We start from the raw sequence: 22,497 nt of genomic DNA, 5'->3' as shown, positions 1-22,497 counted from the left end.
TCGGTCGTTTTATTTCCGGGTTTTGCATGCTTTGGCGCTCTTTTCATGGCGGGCTTTCAACAGCCAATCAACAATCGTTTAACTGGTGTGCCTTAAGCCATCCCAGCCATGCCTGCAAATGTCTTAGTAGCTGTGATTGGCCGTCTGAAGCATGTGACCAAGTCTTTATAAGTTCGAGGCAGCCGCCGCAGCAGCGTCATTCTGCTGCTTAGCTAAGGGACAGAGCACACATCAATGTGCTGGCTGCTGATTAGGGAAAGATAGGCAGGAAAAAACCATTTGTGTCCGGATAGAATTGAGGGACAGGTCGGAGTGTTTAGGCAGGGCGAGTTGTAGGCATTTTAGGGATAGAGTCTGCTGAATTATAGGGTCAGTGTCTTCTACAAACTACAATCGATATTGCTGTGTGGGGGGTGGGGTGAATCTGCACTCAATCCTGATCTACGATCTCTTCTCAATCCTGTTAGGGACAGAGTCTGCTGAATTTTAGGGAAACTGTGTTCTACAAACTACAATCGATATTGCTGTGTGGTGTGATTGGAGATAGGCAGGTGTCAGTGATCCACATCCATTTTTCTGTGTGTGAGCTGCAGTGAACACAATCTTTTTGGGCTGCAGTGAACACAATCTTTTTGGGCTGCAGTGAACACAATCTTTTTGGGCTGCAGTGAACACAATCTTTTTGGGGTGCAGTGAACAAAATCTTTTTGGGGTGCAGTGAACACAATCCTTTTTGGTGTGCAGTGAACACAATCTTTGTGGGGTGCAGTGAACAAAATCCTTTGTGGGGTGCAGTGAACACAATCTTTTTGGGGTGCAGTGAACAAAATCCTTTTTGGGGTGCAGTGAACAACATCCTTTTTGGGGTGCAGTGAACACAATCTTTTTGGGGTGCAGTGAACAAAATCCTTTGTGGGGTGCAGTGAACACAATCTTTTTGGGGTGCAGTGAACACAATCTTTTTGGGGTGGAGTGAACAACATCCTTTTTGGGGTGCAGTGAACAAAATCCTTTTTGGGGTGCAGTGAACACAATCTTTTTGGGGTGCAGTGAACACAATCTTTGTGGGGTGCAGTGAACACAATCTTTTTGGGGTGGAGTGAACAACATCCTTTTTGGGGTGCAGTGAACAACATCCTTTTTGGGGTGCAGTGAACACAATCTTTTTGGGGTGCAGTGAACACAATCTTTGTGGGGTACAGTGAACAGAATCTTTGTGGGGTGCAGTGAACACAATCTTTGGGGGGTACAGTGAACACAATCTTTTTGGGGTGCAGTGAACACAATCTTTGTGGGGTGCAGTGAACACAATCTTTTTGGGGTGGAGTGAACAAAATCATTTTTGGGGTGCAGTGAACAACATCCTTTTTGGGGTGCAGTGATCAAAATCCTTTTTGGGGTGCAGTGAACACAATCTTTTTGGGGTGCAGTGAACAAAATCCTTTGTGGGGTGCAGTGAACAGAATCTTTGTGGGGTGCAGTGAACACAATCTTTGGGGGGGTACAGTGAACACAATCTTTTTGGGGTGCAGTGAACACAATCTTTGTGGGGTACAGTGAACAGAATCTTTGTGGGGTGCAGTGAACACAATCTTTGGGGGGTACAGTGAACACAATCTTTTTGGGGTGCAGTGAACACAATCTTTGGGGGGTACAGTGAACACAATCTTTTTAGGGTGCAGTGAACACAATCTTTGTGGGGTGCAGTGAACACAATCTTTGGGGGGGTACAGTGAACACAATCTTTTTGGGGTGCAGTGAACAACATCCTTTTAGGGTGCAGTGAACACAATCTTTGTGGGGTGCAGTGAACAACATCCTTTTAGGGTGCAGTGAACACAATCTTTGTGGGGTACAGTGAACAGAATCTTTGTGGGGTGCAGTGAACACAATCTTTGGGGGGTACAGTGAACACAATCTTTGTGAGGTGCAGTGAACACAATCTTTGTGGGGTGCAGTGAACACAATCATTGTGGGGTGCAGTGAACTCAATCTTTGTGGGGTACAGTGAACACAATCTCATACTTCTGAAGATTTGAGGGTGCTGCCTGTTCCATACTCCCCCTACTCCTCATCTAGCCTTTTAGGGGTACAAACAATAGTAATTGGGGCCTAGTGTGGTTGTGTACGTGTGATATACATACACTTTTTTTGGATCATATTTTCTATTCCGCTATTTAATCAAAAACCTTTGGGGATCAGTTAAATTGGGGGATAGTCTGTGTTGGTACGTGTGAGAGAGATCCACCTTTCCAAGTTGTTGGGGTTCATCTCATACTTCTGAAGGTTTGAGGGTGCTGCCTGTTCCATACTCCCCCTACTCCTAGCCTTTTAGGGGTACAAACAATAGTAATTGGGGCCTAGTGTGGTTGTGTACGTGTGATATACATACACTTTTTTTGGATCATATTTTCTATTCCGCTATTTAATCAAAAACCTTTGGGGATCAGTTAAATTGGGGGATAGTCTGTGTTGGTACGTGTGAGAGAGATCCACCTTTCCAAGTTGTTGGGGTTCATCTCATACTTCTGAAGGTTTGAGGGTGCTGCCTGTTCCATACCCCCCCTACTCCTCATCTAGCCTTTTAGGGGTACAAACAATAGTAATTGGGGCCTAGTGTGGTTGTGTACGTGTGATATACATACACTTTTTTTGGATCATATTTTCTATTCCGCTATTTAATCAAAAACCTTTGGGGATCAGTTAAATTGGGGGATAGTCTGTGTTGGTACGTGTGAGAGAGATCCACCTTTCCAAGTTGTTGGGGTTCATCTCATACTTCTGAAGGTTTGAGGGTGCTGCCTGTTCCATACTCCCCCTACTCCTCATCTAGCCTTTTAGGGGTACAAACAATAGTAATTGGGGCCCAGTGTGGTTGTGTACGTGTGATATACATACACTTTTTTTGGATCATATTTTCTATTCCGCTATTTAATCAAAAACCTTTGGGGATCAGTTAAATTGGGGGATAGTCTGTGTTGGTACGTGTGAGAGAGATCCACCTTTCCAAGTTGTTGGGGTTCATCTCATACTTCTGAAGGTTTGAGGGTGCTGCCTGTTCCATACCCCCCCTACTCCTCATCTAGCCTTTTAGGGGTACAAACAATAGTAATTGGTGCCTAGTGTGGTTGTGTACGTGTGATATACATACACTTTTTTTGGATCATATTTTCTATTCCGCTATTTAATCAAAAACCTTTGGGGATCAGTTAAATTGGGGGATAGTCTGTGTTGGTACGTGTGAGAGAGATCCACCTTTCCAAGTTGTTGGGGTTCATCTCATACTTCTGAAGGTTTGAGGGTGCTGCCTGTTCCATACTCCCCCTACTCCTCATCTAGCCTTTTAGGGGTACAAACAATAGTAATTGGGGCCCAGTGTGGTTGTGTACGTGTGATATACATACACTTTTTTTGGATCATATTTTCTATTCCGCTATTTAATCAAAAACCTTTGGGGATCAGTTAAATTGGGGGATAGTCTGTGTTGGTACGTGTGAGAGAGATCCACCTTTCCAAGTTGTTGGGGTTCATCTCATACTTCTGAAGGTTTGAGGGTGCTGCCTGTTCCATACCCCCCCTACTCCTCATCTAGCCTTTTAGGGGTACAAACAATAGTAATTGGGGCCTAGTGTGGTTGTGTACGTGTGATATACATACACTTTTTTTGGATCATATTTTCTATTCCGCTATTTAATCAAAAACCTTTGGGGATCAGTTAAATTGGGGGATAGTCTGTGTTGGTACGTGTGAGAGAGATCCACCTTTCCAAGTTGTTGGGGTTCATCTCATACTTCTGAAGGTTTGAGGGTGCTGCCTGTTCCATACTCCCCCTACTCCTCATCTAGCCTTTTAGGGGTACAAACAATAGTAATTGGGGCCTAGTGTGGTTGTGTACGTGTGATATACATACACTTTTTTTGGATCATATTTTCTATTCCGCTATTTAATCAAAAACCTTTGGGGATCAGTTAAATTGGGGGATAGTCTGTGTTGGTACGTGTGAGAGAGATCCACCTTTCCAAGTTGTTGGGGTTCATCTCATACTTCTGAAGGTTTGAGGGTGCTGCCTGTTCCATACTCCCCCTACTCCTCATCTAGCCTTTTAGGGGTACAAACAATAGTAATTGGGGCCCAGTGTGGTTGTGTACGTGTGATATACATACACTTTTTTTGGATCATATTTTCTATTCCGCTATTTAATCAAAAACCTTTGGGGATCAGTTAAATTGGGGGATAGTCTGTGTTGGTACGTGTGAGAGAGATCCACCTTTCCAAGTTGTTGGGGTTCATCTCATACTTCTGAAGGTTTGAGGGTGCTGCCTGTTCCATACCCCCCCTACTCCTCATCTAGCCTTTTAGGGGTACAAACAATAGTAATTGGGGCCTAGTGTGGTTGTGTACGTGTGATATACATACACTTTTTTTGGATCATATTTTCTATTCCGCTATTTAATCAAAAACCTTTGGGGATCAGTTAAATTGGGGGATAGTCTGTGTTGGTACGTGTGAGAGAGATCCACCTTTCCAAGTTGTTGGGGTTCATCTCATACTTCTGAAGGTTTGAGGGTGCTGCCTGTTCCATACCCCCCCTACTCCTCATCTAGCCTTTTAGGGGTACAAACAATAGTAATTGGGGCCTAGTGTGGTTGTGTACGTGTGATATACATACACTTTTTTTGGATCATATTTTCTATTCCGCTATTTAATCAAAAACCTTTGGGGATCAGTTAAATTGGGGGATAGTCTGTGTTGGTACGTGTGAGAGAGATCCACCTTTCCAAGTTGTTGGGGTTCATCTCATACTTCTGAAGGTTTGAGGGTGCTGCCTGTTCCATACCCCCCCTACTCCTCATCTAGCCTTTTAGGGGTACAAACAATAGTAATTGGGGCCTAGTGTGGTTGTGTACGTGTGATATACATACACTTTTTTTGGATCATATTTTCTATTCCGCTATTTAATCAAAAACCTTTGGGGATCAGTTAAATTGGGGGATAGTCTGTGTTGGTACGTGTGAGAGAGATCCACCTTTCCAAGTTGTTGGGGTTCATCTCATACTTCTGAAGGTTTGAGGGTGCTGCCTGTTCCATACTCCCCCTACTCCTCATCTAGCCTTTTAGGGGTACAAACAATAGTAATTGGGGCCTAGTGTGGTTGTGTACGTGTGATATACATACACTTTTTTTGGATCATATTTTCTATTCCGCTATTTAATCAAAAACCTTTGGGGATCAGTTAAATTGGGGGATAGTCTGTGTTGGTACGTGTGAGAGAGATCCACCTTTCCAAGTTGTTGGGGTTCATCTCATACTTCTGAAGGTTTGAGGGTGCTGCCTGTTCCATACTCCCCCTACTCCTCATCTAGCCTTTTAGGGGTACAAACAATAGTAATTGGGGCCCAGTGTGGTTGTGTACGTGTGATATACATACACTTTTTTTGGATCATATTTTCTATTCCGCTATTTAATCAAAAACCTTTGGGGATCAGTTAAATTGGGGGATAGTCTGTGTTGGTACGTGTGAGAGAGATCCACCTTTCCAAGTTGTTGGGGTTCATCTCATACTTCTGAAGGTTTGAGGGTGCTGCCTGTTCCATACCCCCCCTACTCCTCATCTAGCCTTTTAGGGGTACAAACAATAGTAATTGGGGCCTAGTGTGGTTGTGTACGTGTGATATACATACACTTTTTTTGGATCATATTTTCTATTCCGCTATTTAATCAAAAACCTTTGGGGATCAGTTAAATTGGGGGATAGTCTGTGTTGGTACGTGTGAGAGAGATCCACCTTTCCAAGTTGTTGGGGTTCATCTCATACTTCTGAAGGTTTGAGGGTGCTGCCTGTTCCATACCCCCCCTACTCCTCATCTAGCCTTTTAGGGGTACAAACAATAGTAATTGGGGCCTAGTGTGGTTGTGTACGTGTGATATACATACACTTTTTTTGGATCATATTTTCTATTCCGCTATTTAATCAAAAACCTTTGGGGATCAGTTAAATTGGGGGATAGTCTGTGTTGGTACGTGTGAGAGAGATCCACCTTTCCAAGTTGTTGGGGTTCATCTCATACTTCTGAAGGTTTGAGGGTGCTGCCTGTTCCATACCCCCCCTACTCCTCATCTAGCCTTTTAGGGGTACAAACAATAGTAATTGGGGCCTAGTGTGGTTGTGTACGTGTGATATACATACACTTTTTTTGGATCATATTTTCTATTCCGCTATTTAATCAAAAACCTTTGGGGATCAGTTAAATTGGGGGATAGTCTGTGTTGGTACGTGTGAGAGAGATCCACCTTTCCAAGTTGTTGGGGTTCATCTCATACTTCTGAAGGTTTGAGGGTGCTGCCTGTTCCATACTCCCCCTACTCCTCATCTAGCCTTTTAGGGGTACAAACAATAGTAATTGGGGCCTAGTGTGGTTGTGTACGTGTGATATACATACACTTTTTTTGGATCATATTTTCTATTCCGCTATTTAATCAAAAACCTTTGGGGATCAGTTAAATTGGGGGATAGTCTGTGTTGGTACGTGTGAGAGAGATCCACCTTTCCAAGTTTTTGGGGTTCATCTCATACTACTGAAGATTTGAGGGTGCTGCCTGTTCCATACTCCTCCTCCTACTGCTCAACCATCCTTTTAGGGGTACAAACAATAGTAGTTGGGGCCTAGTGTGGTGGTGTACGTGCGAGATACATACACTTTCTTTTTGATCATATTTTCTATTCCGCTATTCAATTAAAACCTTTGGGGGATCAATTCAATTGCGAGATAGTCTGTGTCGGTACGTGTGAGATCCACCTTTCCAAGTTGTTGGGGTTCATCTCATACTTCTGAAGATTTGAGGGTGCTGCCTGTTCCATACTCCTGCTCCTACTGCTCAACCATCCTTTTAGGGGTACAAACAATAGTAATTGGGGCCTAGTGTGGTTGTGTACGTGCGAGATACATACACTTTTTTTGATCATATTTCCTATTCCGCTATTCAATAAAAACCTTTGAGGATCAATTGAATTGCGGGATAGTCTGTGTCGGTACGTGTGAGATCCACCTTTCCAAGTTTTTGGGGTTCATCTCATACTTCTGAAGATTTGAGGGTGCTGCCTGTTCCATACTCCTCCTCCTACTCCTCATCCATCCTTTTAGGGGTACAAACAATAGTAATTGGGGCCTAGTGTGGTTGTGTACGTGCGAGATACATACACTTTTTTTGATCATATTTCCTATTCCGCTATTCAATAAAAACCTTTGAGGATCAATTGAATTGCGGGATAGTCTGTGTCGGTACGTGTGAGATCCACCTTTCCAAGTTTTTGGGGTTCATCTCATACTTCTGAAGATTTGAGGGTGCTGCCTGTTCCATACTCCTCCTCCTACTCCTCATCCATCCTTTTAGGGGTACAAACAATAGTAATTGGGGCCTAGTGTGGTTGTGTACGTGCGAGATACATACACTTTTTTTGATCATATTTCCTATTCCGCTATTCAATAAAAACCTTTGAGGATCAATTGAATTGCGGGATAGTCTGTGTCGGTACGTGTGAGATCCACCTTTCCAAGTTTTTGGGGTTCATCTCATACTTCTGAAGATTTGAGGGTGCTGTCGGTTCCATACTCCTCCTACTCCTCATCCATCCTTTTAGGGGTAGAAACAATAGTAATTGGGGCCTAGTGTGGTTTTGTACGTGCGAGATACATACACTTTTTTGGATCATATTTCCTATTCCGCTATTCAATAAAAACCTTTCTAGGGCAAGATCTTAAATTACAGAAATATGAGGAGACCGTCAAATAAGGGCCGTGGCCTGGGTCGTGGTGCTGCTGGTAGAGCTCCTGTTGCAAGGAGAGGACGTGGTCGATCTGTGCCAGCTACACGCACAAGTGAAACACCTTCCTCAAGTGTGAGTAGGCGACAGAACCTGCATCAGTATTTGGTAGGGCATCAAACGCCCCTAGAAGTGATGAGGCCAGAACAAGTTGAGGCGATAGTAGATTGGTTTGCTGCTGACAGTGCCTCCAGTTCCTTCACATTGTCTCCCACCCAGTCTACTGCAGAAAGGTCAGAGTTGGCACCTGCAGCCAATGTCCAACCGTCTTTCACCTCACCCCCTTGCAAATCAGGCCAGCAGTCTGAGCCCCAAGCCATACAGCAGTCTCTTATTCTTTTTGAGGACTCTGTCAGCAGGGTTTCCCAGGGCCATCCACCTAGCCCTGCCCCAGAAGTGGAAGAGATTGAGTGCAGCGATGCCCAACCACTTATTTCTCAAGATGAGTACATGCAAGGATCATCGCAGCACGTCTCCGATGATGACGAAACGCAGGTGCCAACTGCTGCGGCGTTCAGCATTGTGGAGACCGACAAGGAGGGCAGGGGTGAAGACTGGGTGGAAGATGATGTGGAGGACGATGAGGTCCTCGACCCCACATGGAATGAACGTCATGCAGGTGACCTGAGTAGTTTGGAGGAAGAGGCGGTGGTCGCACAGAGCCACCAGCACAGCAGAAGAGGGAGCAGGGTGCAGAAGCGGAGCGGCCGTGCCCTAGACACTACGCCCGCTACTGCCCAACGCAGCAAGGGAACGAGCGCACCAAAGTCAGCTCAAAGGAGTTCTCTAGCGTGGAAGTTCTTTAGAAAATGTGCTGATGACAGGACACGAGTGGTTTGCACCCTGTGCAATCAGAGCTTGAAGCGAGGCATAAACCTTCTCAACCTGAGCACAACCTGCATGATCAGGCATCTAAGTGCAAAGCACGAGCTGCAGTGGAGTACACACCTTCAAAACCAAGAAACGTCTCTGGCTCATCCTGCTTCCTCTTCTGCTGCAGTCTCGGCCGCTCCAGCCACATCTGTAGTGATACCGGCACCTGCCACCCCGCAAACAGACGATCTGTCAGCAACACCACCACCTGGGTCACCAACAACCATCTCCACAATGTCCCGTGGAAGCGTTCAGCTTTCCATCTCCCAAACACTTGAGAGGAAGAGGAAGTACCCCCCTACCCACCCGCGATCCCTGGCCCTGAATGCCAGCATTTCAAAATTATTGGCCTTTGAAATGCTGTCATTCCGTCTGGTGGAGACGCACAGTTTTAAAAACCTTATGTCGGTGGCTGTCCCACAGTACGTCGTGCCCAGCCGCCACTACTTTTCCAGGCAAGCCATCCCTTCCCTGCACAACCAAGTGGGGGAAAATATCAGGTGTGCACTGCGCAACGCCATCTGTGCCAAGGTCCACCTAACTACGGATACGTGGACCAGTAAGCACGGTCAGGGGCGTTATATCTCCCTAACGGCACACTGGGTAAATGCAGTGGCGGATGGGCCTGAGGCGGATAGCAATTTGGCGCATGTCCTTCCACCACCGAGGATTGCAGGGCGCTTCAGTTTGCCTCCTGTTCCTAACTCCTCCTACTCCGCTTCCTCATCCTCTACCGCCTCCTCATCCGGACAGCGTAACACCTTCACCACCAACTTCAGCACGGCCAGGGGTAAACGACAGCAGGCAGTTTTACAACTTGCCTGTTTGGGGGACAAACCACACACCGCGCAGGAGTTGTGGAGGAGCATGGAACAGCAGACAAATGAGTGGTTGCTGCCAGCGAGCCTCAAGCCCGGCCTGGTGGTGTGCGATAACGGGCGAAATCTCATAGCAGCTCTGGGCCTAGCCGGTTTGACGCACATCCCTTGCCTGGCGCATGTGCTGAATTTGGTGGTGCAGAGGTTCCTTAAAAACTACCCCGATATGTCAGAGCTGCTGCAGAAAGTGCGGGCCGTTTGTGCGCACTTTCGGCGTTCTCACCCTGCTGCTGCTCGCCTGGCAGCGCTGCAGCGTAACTTCGGCCTTCCCGCTCACCGCCTCATATGTGACGTGCCCACAAGGTGGAACTCCACCTTGCACATGCTGGAAAGACTGTGCGAGCAGCAGCAGGCCATAGTGGAGTTTCAGCTGCAGCACGCACGCGTGAGTCGCTCTGCGGAACAGCACCACTTCACCACCAATAACTGGGCCTCCATGCGAGACCTGTGTGCCTTGTTGCGCTGTTTTGAGTACTCCACCAACATGGCCAGTGGCAATGACGCCGTTCTCAGCTTAACTATCCCACTTCTATGCCTCCTTGAAAAAACAATTCGGGCGATGATGGAAGAGGATGTGGCACAGGATGAGGAGGAGGAGGAGGATGAAGAGGTAACATTTCCAAGGCTTTCAGGGCAGTCATTCGCAAGGGGCTCCGAGGGTGGGTTCCTGCACACGCAAACGCCAGGGACGCAATTGTCCAGCAGGGGCACAGTTCTGGAGGATGAGGAGGATGAGGAGGAGGAGGAGCTGGAGGAGGAGATGGAACCATGTTCACAGCAGGGTGGCACCCAGGCCAGCTCATGGCCATCACTGGTGCGTGGCTGGGGGGATACAGAGGACACGGACGATACACCTCCCACAGAGGACAGCCTTTCGTTGCCTCTGGGCAGCCTGGCACACATGAGCGATTACATGCTGCAGTGTCTCCACAACGACCGCCGAGTTGCCCACATTCTAACTTGTGCTGATTACTGGGTGGCCACGCTGCTGGATCCCCGTTACAAGGACAACGTACCGTCCTTAATTCACTCACTGGAGCGCGATCGCAAGATGCGCGAGTACAAGCGCACGCTGGTAGACGCCATGCTGCTGGCATTCCCATCTGACAGCGGGGCCACAGTGGAAGCACAAGGCAGAGGAGGAGGAGGAGGAGGTCGCCAACGCAACCAGGGCACCGCCAGCACCTCAGAAGGCAGGGTTAGCATGGCCGAAATGTGGAAAAGCTTTGTCAGCACGCCACAACAAACAGCAGCACCAGCAGCTCAGATGGAACGTCTTAGCAGGAGGCAGCATTTTACCAACATGGTGGAGCAGTATGTGTGCACACGCCTACATGTAGTGAATGACGGGTCTGCCCCCTTCAACTTCTGGGTCTCCAAATTGGGCACATGGCCTGAGCTTGCCCTTTACGCCTTGGAGGTGCTGGCGTGCCCTGCAGCCAGTGTATTATCTGAACGGGTATTTAGCACGGCTGGGGGCGTTATAACAGACAAGCGCAGCCGCCTGTCCAGAGACAATGTGGACAAGCTCACGTTCATTAAAATGAACCAGGCATGGATCCCACGGGACTTTTCCGTACCTTATGCAGAATAGCAATGGATACCGACCTTACCCACCCATTGTTCCATTTTTGCTCTTTCTCACTCTTTTGGGGTGTACCCTCATTTAAAATTTTTGAAAAGAAGCAGTGTTGGCTACCTCGTCCTCCTCCTCAGGGCCAGATTAATGTAGGGGCTATTGGAGCTGCAGCTCCAGGCCCCTACCTTTTATATAGGCCCCGGGTTGGCCATATTCACTGTTACCGCTCTTCTGTCACTTGTAAACACAGAAGTCTGGCTTCTATGCTCGCTTCCCCAGGCAGCACCCTCAGAACCTCCCCACACAGCGTGAAGGCCGGACAAGGAGGGACAGTTGGCGATGCATGGATGTGTTTATGGGCTTCAGAGACAGCATCCCATGTTGAATTAGGCATGCATGGCTGCACCCTTCCTCCTCTGGGTGCATGGCAAGGCACGGCCCTTAAGGCCCTTCAAAATCCTCAGCACCAAGCCCATGATGCTGTTAATCCGGCCCTGGTCCTCCTCCACCGCCGCTTCCACCTACACCGCCCATAGGTGTGCGCAGCCTATTGCATTAAGGTGTGCACCCCAAAGTTGAAATACACATGCATGTGTTTGCCAGCAGGGAGAGTAATGTATCGGGGCCATGTACCTGTAGGCAAGGAGAAATAGAGCAGAGCAGGTCCCAGGGAGATCTTTCCCATCTCCTCACTGGCAATGCTATGTGCCCTAGGTGATTAGGGTGTGCCCAGGCACACCCAGCACACCCTGTGCGCACGCCTATGTCACCGCCACATCCACCACCACCTCAACCTCCCTCCTACTCCATATGGGCCTCGTCCTTCAGAGATGAAGAAGAACATTGTTTTATTTTTCTGGTTTTTTTTGTTGTTTTAAGTTATTTCCCTATCCACATTTGTTTGCAGAGCACTTGCCATGCTCTTAATTACGTTTTGCTGCCATTTGCAGCACTCTAGCCCTTTCCTTTGGTGTTTTAGAGCCATTTTAGTGCCTTAAAGTTCGGGTCCCCATTGACTTCAATGGGGTTCGGTGTCCGGGAAAAGTTCGGTAAAAGTCCGGGACACGGACCCGGACTTTTTTTTAAAGTTCGGCCGAACCCGTCGAACACGGACATCTAGGTGTCCGCTCAACCCTATTGCCTTCTCACCACTTGTTTTAGCACTGTAAATGCCACACTGCCACAGAGCAACTGTGTGCATTACAGCTGTGGCACGACCCCACTCACTTGAACAAGTCAGGTTTGGTGGAGGTGCCATCTCTACCAATCTCAACAAGGGGTATCATTTTTGTCCTGGCCCTAAAGCAAAGCATAATGGGATTGGTAGATGTGCAATCCCATCTGACTAACTATGCAGCTTAACCACTTGCTGATTGCCCCATAGCACATTTACTGCTACTGGGCGGCCACACTGCGCAGGATCATGTATATATACGTGATCCTGCGCTTCCGGGTATCGGGCAGGAGTGCGCGCCACCGCTGGCTCGCTCCAGCTGTGATTCTACACAGTGAGAGCTGATCAGAGGGTCCCGCGGACCCCATGTCCGCCTGCCCCGTGACCTGCTTGACCACTTAAGCCCCGGAGGATTTGGCTGCTAAAAGACCAGGGGGTTTTTTGCGATTTTTTACTGCGTGACTTTAATGGACAATTGCGCGGTCGTGCGACGCTGTACCTAAACGAATTTGACGTCCTTTTTTTCCCACAAACAGAGCTTTCTTTTGGTGGTATTTGATCACCTGTGCGATTTTTTGATCATGCGCTATAAACAAAAAAAGAGCGTCAATTTTGCAAAAATAACAATATTTTTCAAATTTTTTTATATGAAATTCCCCCCAAAAAAATGTAAAAATCAAAATTTTTTAACATTTTCGGCCAATTTGTTTTATGCTACATATGTTTGGTAAAAAAAAAATCGCAAAAAGCGTATTTTGATTGGTTTGTGCAAAAGTTATCACGTTTACTAACAAAGGGAAAGATTTTTGTCATTTTTGGTGTTTTTTTTTTTTTAACGCGTAATGGCGGCGATCTGCGATTTTTTTTTCGGTACTGCGACATTGCGGCGGACAGATCGGACCCTTGACTGACATTTTTGACACTTTTGGGGTTACCAGTGACATTACTGCAGTAATCAGTGCTATATATATGCACTGTTACTGCAAAAATGACACTGGCAGGGAAGGGGTTAACTGTATTGGAGAGGGAGGGGTTAAGTGTGTCCTAGGGGCGTGATTCTAACTGTATAGGGACATTGCTATTGGTGTAAAAACAAAGATCAACGGTCCTACATAGTAGAACCGTCTGATCTTCATTTTTACACCAGGGAGAATGACAGGCGACTTGTTTACATAAGCCGCTCCGCCTTTCTCCCTTCACCGGAGCGATCGTAGTGTGACCGGCGAACATCGGGTCCGCCGGTCACACGCACTGACTTGTCAGTGAACGAGCCGCGGCGGGCGCGCGCCTCGGCGGGCGCGCGCCCGCCCGCAATTGGCTCTCAAGTCAGTGACAGGCGAGTGACGTACCGATACGTCACTCTGCCTGGCCGGGGCTGACCGCCGCAGTATATAGTCGTGCGGCGGTCGGCAACCGGTTAATAATTAGTACACAGGCAGAACGGCAGTCTACCTATGTAAACAAAGCAGATTGCCATTCTGGCACAACAGAAGGCATGGATCCTGTGTTGCGGCACAGCACAGGCACGTAATCCATGCCTTCCACTAGTAAAAGCACCTCCCCCACAATTAGAAAACACATTTTAGGCACACAGTTAACCCTTTGATTGCCCCTGATGTTAACCCCTTCCCTGCCAGTGTCATTAGTACAGTGACATATTTTTAGCACTGATCACTGTAATAATATCACAGGTTCCCAAAAAAGTGTCAAAAGTGTCAGAAAGTGTCCAATTTGTCCGCCACAAATTTGCAGTCCCGCTAGAAGTCGCCGATCGCCGCCATTACTAGAAAAAAAAAATTTAAATTCCATAAATCTATCCCATAGTTTGTAGACACTATAAATTTTATGCAAACCAATAAAAACTATTTTTTACCAAAAACATGTAGCAGAATACATATTGGTCTAAATTGATGAAGAAATTAGATTTTTTTTTACATTTTTGTATTGGATATGTTTTATAGCAGAAAGCAAAAAATATTGTTTTTTTTTTTTTCAAAATTGTCATTTTTCTGTTAGCGAAAAAAAATAAAAACCGCAGTGATCAAATAATACCAAAAGAAAGCTCTATTTGTGGAAAAAAAAGGGTCATGCATTTTTTTGGGGCACAACGTTGCACGACCGTTAAGTCAGTTAAATAACGCAGTGTCCTCTCACAAAACACGGCCTGGTCAGGAAGGGGGGTTAAATCTTCCAGAGCTGAAGTGGTTAACGGTGAGCAGTAAAAACAGGGCTCAACCACCAGTCTTTACTTCCTCTACCAATGAAAGTGTAAATGACCCCCCTACTGTGCGTCATCCCAACTCATGATTGGTGTGGCATTGCCATGACATTTAAATGGCATTCCACTGCGCCTTGCAAATGCGCTCCAGTGGACCATCTGGTGTGGTGCATTTTATATAAAGATAGGTGTCTGGAACATGTCCTGTGCCCTAATGCATTGCTTGTTAACACAAGTAATACCACGCTAACATGCACGGGGTAAAGGTACATGTCCAGCACCTTAAGCCTGCATTCACACTATTGTGAACACAGACATTGCATGTGATTCGCACTGCAGATCACATGTGATGTCTATGGAATGCAAATTCAGCCATGAATTTCTATGGCTGAACTCGCATCTTATTCGCACGAAAATGCTGCAGGAACTTTTTTTTTTCCCTCACTGGAATCGGATCGCATGGGTGTTCACATCCATCTGAGTCTGAATTCACAGTTCGCACTGAGATTTGCAAATCGATCTGGGGGTGTCATTAACTTTGCATTAACACCCGCAGCGTTTCACAGAGTGCAGTGTGAACTGCCTGCGGGGGAGATGCAAGGGGGGATATGATATCAATGTACAAATACTGTACTGGCGACCCTAGCATATGGAACAAACTATTCAGAGAAAGGGAATACAATAAGACACGTGGCCAATCACTAAAACTAGAGGAAAAATGGTTTAACCTTAAACGTAGGGGGTTCTTTATTGTCAGAGCAGTAAGGATGTGGAATTCTCTTCCACAAGCAGTGGTATCAGCAGGGAGCATTGATAGTTTCAAAAAACTATTAGATGGGCACCTTAAAGAACACAACATAGAGGGGTATACAATGTACGGTTAACAGCAAACACACACACACATCATAGGTTGAACTGGATGGACTGGTGTCTTTTTTCAACCTCACTAACTATGTAATGAAGGAACCTACACTAGAATCAAGATAGTTCCCGCATCGCAGTAATGTAAACCCAAGCTAAGGCTCCATTCATACCAATGCGTTTTTTCATGCTTTTGCTAAAATGCAGGACATTTTTTTTTACATGGGTTCCTATGGAACACGTTTGCATCAATGCATTTTTGTGCCTCTGCCTTTTTGGAAAGAGTCAGGGAGTTTTTTAACGCAAAACTATGCTTTTTTGGTTCAATAGACTTCGAAGGAGAAGCTGCAGAAAAGCATGTAGTGCCTTTTTACAGCTTTTATTCTTACAGATTTTGCCTATGCATGTTGCTTTTGAGCGTTTCTGTAGTGCTTTTTGCTGTGCTTTTCAAGGTCTTTTTACTGTGATTTTGCCGCGATTTGCATTTTGCTTTTTTTAGCTTATTTTTTGTTGTGGAAAATTTTTTGTTGGGCGGATTTAAAAACGGAAATCGTGGCAAAATTGCGGTTAAAAAAACGTGGAAAACATAGCAAAACTCACTTCACGAAATGCTCAAAAGCAACATGCATAGGTGCGAATCGAGCCTTACACACTGCACATCACCGCATGCAATAGTGCATCTGCTAGCTCATGTGGGGTAACACACTGCAGTGCACTGCACATGTGTAAAGGGTAACTTTGTTACAGCCTTAAAGAGGAACTGCAGTCTGCTCACATAATTTGTAATAAAAACATATTTGCCATTCTGAAGCTTCCCTGCATCACTTTGCATAATATTATATACTGTATATACTCTAGCATAAGCTGGGTTTTTGAGCATGTTTTTTCATGCTGAAAAAGCCCCCCTCGGCTTATACTCGAGTCACGGTCTTACTTAACTTTTCCCCGGTCAGTGCGCATGCGCCTCCACCGCTCGGGAAAGCCCGTACATGTTCTGCTATTCCCGGGCAGACGGTGCATGCGCAGTGACGTGTTGGCGCCGTTTTTAAATGTAATGCGGAAAGGTAAGTGAGACTCCTCTGCAGCCCCTGATTCTCCTGTACCATGCCCGCAGCACCGGATCTCCTGTACCATCTGTGCCATGCCTGTACCATCTGTGCCATGCCTGTACCATCTCTTGTGCCATGCCTGTACCATCTCCTGTACCATGCCTGAACCATCTCCTGTCCCTTGCCCACAGCCCTGCATCTCCTGTAACATGTCCGCAGCCCCAGCACCATGCCCACAGCCCCTGTTTTGGGACTTGTAGTGGTCCAGTTGGGCCAAGTAGCTGCTGCATTTCCCACCCCAGGCTTATACTCAAGTAACTATGTTTTCCCAGTTTTTTGTGGTAAAATTAGGTGCCTCGGCTTAAATTCGGGTTGGCTTATACTCGAGTATATACAGTATATACTGTGATGCTGTACTTGCCAAATATGCTGCAGAAATCTCCCTCCACTAGGTCTAGCTGCAGCCATTTTAACTGTGGGCAGCTGAAGCTGCTGCCAGTTCACTTTCTGGATTTAAACAGACACACAGAGGCACACAGACACGCATATATATATATACATACACACTCACATCACTGCACATTTCTCCTATCTCGATGAACACACATGGATCTCTGCAGTCTCCTGTTATCTCCGACCTCATCCAGTCTTCTCCAGCTCTGCAGCTCTCCTTGGCTCTCTTATGACTCGTCCCTCTTTCCTTGCTAGGAAACTTTCACCAGAGTGAGAGAGAGAGCTGTGCATGATGTCATTAGACTAGGGTAGTGATGGCGAACCTTGGCACCTGAGATGTTTTGAAACAACATTTCCCATGATGCTCAACTACACTGCAGTGTACATGAGCATCATAGGAAATGTAGTTCCAAACAATCTGGGGTGCCAAGGTTCACCATTACTGCCCTAGGCCAAAACAATTACTAGGCAAGAAAGAGGAAGTGGGCTGTATAAGGTATTTACGGGCAGAAAAATAATGTTTTACTATCCAAAAGGTAAAACAACAAGGGCAGAAGATTTAATTGGTGCAAAGATGAAAAAATGACTGAGGTTCCGCTTTAAAAAAATAATCTTTCTGTTCACTTTGCCAGCTTCTGCATCTTGCTATGAAACAGCTAAATAATTCTGAAACTTCTAGGGAAACTGTGAAGAGAACTTGGCTTGGGCAGATTGGCCTGTCTTCTATCTAGTGTGATAAACCGGCCTGTGACTTGACTGTACGGTAGACTGGCAGATCATTAGCCGGAACACCTGAGCTCAATGAACCGAAGCTCACAGAATAGGACAGAATGATGTTTCAGTTCTGCTTCAAGTAACAGCATTTCCCAGACTAATATACCTGGCAAACCAGACAGTGGTGGGGAATGGGGCGGGGGATGGATTTTAGAGAAAAGTGCCAGACAGCTCTCTAATGTACTCAGGCTACTTGTGAAACGACGCTGCAGAAAGCCATAGAAAATACTATAATTCAGCTAAAAGTTCAGGGAAAGAAATGTGACCCTTTCCATGTGTTTCCACATTTATAACAAACGTTTTTTAGATCTCATTCTCATTTCTACTATTTTATGTAGGTGTCTATGTTTTATAGAAAATGTCCAGTCCGTATAAAAACATTTGTTTAACCATTTGCTGACCGCCCACCGCACTATTACTGCGGCAGGGCGGCTCGGCTGCGCAAAACCACATGGTACTATGTGATTTCATGCACGAGGTCTCGGTGGCGCGTGTTCGCCGCCGGTGCCGCACTCCCGCTGTGTTTAGACACAGCGGGAGGCGGGCCACGGGAGGAGCAGTGGCAATCGCCGCCGGCCTCCCGCAATCATCAGAGAAACTGGCAGAAGACCCGCCTGCTTATGTAAACAAAGCAGGAGGGTCTTCTGTCACACAGGCAGAGAGAGATCAGCTGAAACCCCGATCTCTCTGTGCCTGTCACAGAGCCCTTCCCCCACACAGTCAGTAAGCATATTTAGGCATACATTAACCCCTTTGATCACCCCCAGTGTTAACCCCTTCCATGTCAGTGTCATTTATACAGTAACAGTGCATATTATTTAGCACTGATTACTGTATTAGTGTCACTGGTCCCCAAAAAGTATCAAAAAATGTCAGTTAGGGGTCCGATCTGTCTGCTGCAATGTCGCAGTCCCGCTAAAAAAAACGCTGGTCACCGCCATTACTAATACAAAACAAAAAAATAAATAAAAATTCCTAAAATCTATCCCGTAGTTTGTAAACGCTATAACTTTTGCGCAAACCAATTAATACACGCTTTTTGGGATTTTTTTTTACCAAAAATATGTATCAGAATACAAATTGGCCTAAACTGATAAAAGAATGTGATTTTTTAAATTTTTTTATTGGGAATGTTTTATAGCAGAAATTTAAAATATGGCGTTTTTTTTTTTTTTTTTTTCAAAATTGTCGCTATTTTGTTGTTTATAGCGCAAAATCTAAAAACCACAGAGGTGATCAAATACCACTAAAAGAAAGCTCTATTTGTGGGAAAAAAGGACATCTATTGTATTTGGGTACAGCGTCGCACGACCGCGCAATTGTTCATTAAAGTAACGCAGTGCCGAAATGCAAAAAATGGCCTGGTCATTAAGGGGGTAAAACCTTCCAGAGCTGAAGTGGATAATGTCGCTAGTCTGAGGATGGGTTGAATAAACATAAGCGGATCTCTAAGGTCTCATGCACACTGGATTTTTTCAAAAGGTCAGTAGAAAGCTGTAGCTGTAGAAGACGTTTTTCAGCTGTAGTGTTTTCAAGCTTTTTTTTTTTTTAGAAAAATTATATTCCCACAAATGCTTATGACTTAAAAACGTTGATAACACCGAATAGCTGCGCTTTTCAGCGCTTTAGGCGTTTTTCAACGTTTTTAAGCTTTTATCAGAGTTAGAGCGTTTTTACAGCTGAAAAGCGCCTCTTAACCACTTGCTGACCGCCGCATGACTATTTACTGCGGCAGTCAGTCCCTACTGGGCAAAGCATTGTAGTACTACGTCGCTCTAGCCCACGAGCCTCTAGGGGGCGAGCGTGCGCCGCCGGAGGCGCGCTACCGCCCCCACTTGTTCAGTAACATCCCTGTGCGAGTGACCGGTGGCTCCGATGTCCGCCGGCCACTCACGATCTCCCGCTGGACAGGGAGAAAGGCAGGCATCTGATGTAAACACAGCCATCTGTCATTCTCCCTGGTGTAACTGCAGAGACTGTACGATCCTGCTATGTAGGATCGTATGTCTCTGTGGTTACATCACTAGCCACGCCCCCCCACAGTTAGAATCACGCCCCTAGGGATACATTTAACCCCTTGATCATCAATAAAGTTAACCCCTTCCCTGCCAGTGTCATTTTTATAGTAACAGTGCATATTTATAGCACTGATTATTGTAGTAATGTCACTGGTACCCCAAAAAAGTCACAAAATGTCAGCCAAGGGTCCGATCTGTCCGCCGCAATGTCGCAGTCCCACAAAAAAAATCGCAGATCGCCACCATTACTAGTTGAAAAAAAAACAATAAAAATGACATAAATCTTTCCCGTAGTTAGTAAACGCAATAACTTTTGCGCAAACCAATCAAAATATGCTTATTGCGATTTTTTTCACCAAAAATATGTAGCAGAAAACAAATTGGCCAAAAATGTTTAAAAATTTAGATTTTTAAAAAAACTTTTGGGCAATCTCATATGAAAAAATGTGAAAAATATTGTTATTTTTTCAAAATTGTTGCTCTTTTTTTGTTTATAGCGCAAAAAGTAAAAATCACACAGGTGATCAAATAATACCACCAAACGAAAGCTCTGTTTGTGGGGAAAAAAAAGGACGTCAATTTCATTTGGGTACAGCGTCGCACAACAGCGCAATTGTCCGTTAAATTCACGCAGTGCCGAATCGCAAAATAGGCCCTGGTCTTTGAGCAGCGAAATCCTCCGGGACTTAAGTGGTTAAAACCCGTTAGTTCTGGGTTTATTTTTTTACAGCCAGAAAACGCCCCTGCCAAAAACTGCTGGTAACAGCCTACGTGTGCATGGACACATAGGATAACATGCTGGGGCATTTACTAGCTGTAGAGAAAAAAAAAAAGTCTGATGCCAAAAACAGCAGCTGTAAAAACGTCCAGTGTGCATGAGGCCTAATACTTAATTGTTGTCTGGTTTCATCCTTCATTGGGAATCAACAGGCACCCAATATTTGTAGGATAAACTCTCATACCACTTTAAAGCGGAGCTCCACCCAAAAGGGGAAGCTCTACTTGTTTGCTTCCCCCCCCCCTTCTGCTGCCACATTTGGCACCATTTGACAGGTACCAGTCCCCAGTTCTGGGTGACCTCACTGCAGCGAAGTCCCCTGGAAGTTCCCCCTGCCACTGGTCCGTTCACAAAGCGCAGTGCATTTTGCGCATGCGCAGTAGGGAGCCGGCTGTAAAGCTGCAAGGCTTCATTGCCAGTTTCCCTTACGAGGAATGGCGGTGGCAGCACCTGGGAATGTATTTTTTTTATCATCTTTTAAAATATTTTTTAGGATACCCATTGGGGGACTTTGATGAGATATCAGGTGGATAAACAGACCTCTAATGTTTCACCTTTGAGACAGAGAAAGGAGATTGAAGACACAGCCCTCAATCTCCATCTCTGTAGCCTCAGCAGCACAGAATGAATGGACAGGAATAACTCTGTACAGAGCTTCTTATTCATTTACAAAATGAAGCATAGTCAGCACAGTTTACTATGCTTCAGTTATGAATGGACACAGGAGCGATCAGTACCAATCACTCACTCTGTCCTTTCAGAAAAGGAAGAAGCCAGTAAATGACAGATTCTTTTCCTGCTCTCCATCTTGACACATCCCCCACTGCAGCCGGTGGGAGAAGGGAAGGGGGAAGCTGGCAGAGCTGTAGGGGGAACTAGAGGGCCAGGAGAGTACACAGGAGCCCTGGGACAGCTGGATAGGAGGGTTTGTAAAGGTGGCATAGAGGAACCAATGCTCTCCATCTTTCTTCTGCAGCCACTGCATAACTCCCAACTGTCCCAGATTTCGAGGGACTGTCCCTGATTTGGAACAAAGTCCCTCTGTCCCTCTTTCCTCCTCATTTGTTCCTCTGATCTATATAGCTGTATATAAAACACACTATTTATCTTTCAAAAAGTGTTTCCCAGTTGTTAACCTTTCATCCAATTTCTGTATTTCTGCATTTGAAAATTTCAAAAGCCAGTATAAAGTAATAGTAAAGGTAAAAGAAAAAAAAAACGCACTTTTTGGTTTAACTAATCTTTTTTGTTTAAATCTTCTTAAAGGGGGCATAACAGAGGTCCTACTTCTACATTCTTTTGCTAATAGGTGTACCTCGTTCCCATCTCAAAAAGTTGGGAGGTATGCCACTGAATACCATTGGGTGAGAGAATGAGCTGGCTTTTAGCACCTCCAGGAGGAAGATGCTGCCGCCACCCATACTTCTATCCAAGTATACAGAGGAGCCACACGAGCCTCATGTAGCCTCATGTAACCTGTGGTTACCCCCTGTTCCATAGGGTTCTTTTCCTTTTCATGTTTATTCTGGCCTTGTTTACTGAGCTTGTCCTAGTTAAAGGCAGGACTCCACCAAAGTACTAATGCCTTTGGCATTGATGTGGCTGCATTTGTCTGTCCAGTGGTTAGGCTGAAAAAAGCCCACCATGCTTGTGCCCCCTGTAATGCCAGTCCAGGGGTGAAAGAAAACTCAGTCTGGGGCAATTCGCTTTATTTTCAATATGGCTCCTTGTTCACAGCACCCTTGCAAACTTTTTTTCGCAACCTGCCTCTTGGGCTGGGCCTTTTGGCTGGGACTTTAGGAATTTTTATTTTGGACAGAAGTTCAGCTTTTGTACTGCACTTTGGCACTCCCCTAAGAACTTATTTATTTTGCACCTTTTGCACAGGACATATGCATTTTACTCGTTCCTGATTAGTAGGGTAAAGGTCATCAGACTTGCCCTAAAAAGGCATGGAGATGGAGGGCATGTGACCTATTGGTCAAGGTCTCCCTTCAGGGAGCCCCAACTTAGTACTTGG

The sequence above is a fragment of the Pelophylax lessonae genome (genome assembly GCF_965119305.1).
Source record: "Pelophylax lessonae genome assembly, chromosome: 1".
Taxonomy (NCBI): Eukaryota; Metazoa; Chordata; class Amphibia; order Anura; family Ranidae; genus Pelophylax; species Pelophylax lessonae.
This window is presented reverse-complemented; position numbering follows the sequence as displayed.